Source organism: Gekko japonicus, unplaced genomic scaffold (assembly GCF_001447785.1).
Source record: "Gekko japonicus isolate JY-2015 unplaced genomic scaffold, Gekko_japonicus_V1.1 scaffold4346, whole genome shotgun sequence".
Classification (NCBI taxonomy): domain Eukaryota; kingdom Metazoa; phylum Chordata; class Lepidosauria; order Squamata; family Gekkonidae; genus Gekko; species Gekko japonicus.
Window position 1 is genome coordinate 92244 of NW_015171631.1, and position 826 is coordinate 93069.

Here is an 826-nt window from a genome sequence, read left to right on the forward strand (position 1 = left end):
GAGGAGGAGGAGGAGGAGGAGGAGGAGGAGATTGGATTTATACCCCGCCCTTCACTTGGAGTCTCAGAGCGGCTTACAAACTCCTTTCCCTTCCCCTCCCCACAACAGACACCCTGGGAGGTGGGTGGGGCTGAGAGAGCTCTGACAGAGACTGCTCTTTCAGGAACAGCTGTGCCAGAGCTTGTGACTGACCCAAGGTCACATCAGCAGGTGCAAGTGGAGGAGTGGGGAATCAAACCCGGTTCTCCCAGATTAGAGTCCGCGCACTTAACCACTACACCAAACTGGCTCTCGTGGAAATCGCGTGGTCGTGGATTCTATGCGGAAGACCATCCTTGGTGTCTTCTGGTTCTGAGCTATTCCTCTCTATCCCAGGGCAGAATTCGACCCCGCCTCGGGTCCCATAAGCACGCGTAAAAGCGTGGGGAAAGACCTCGAGTTAACCGATTTGATCGTGAGTAGGAGCGATTGTGCAAGATGCGAAGCCCTTCGGGAACACTGGTTCGCACTTTAAATGCGTTTAAGATAGTGATGCGACAGCTTCCATTTTGTTTTTTTCCCCAGTATAGACAGTTCTGTTCTGTAAAACCAACAAGGAGAATCTAATGGTCTCTCTCTTTCTTGGGAGATCAGCGGTGAGGACTGAAGCGTGAATCTCTCAAGCCTGACCGCTTTGGGATGTAATGCAAAAGCATCAGAGTGCAGCGATCCAAGGCAGGAAGGGCTCAGGGTTTAGTTCCCTTCTCCAGCATGTTCCGGTTTGGAATTATAGAAACCATGATTGCTCAGGGATCCTGGGAAAGAAGGGGAGTCAGGAACACCAGCA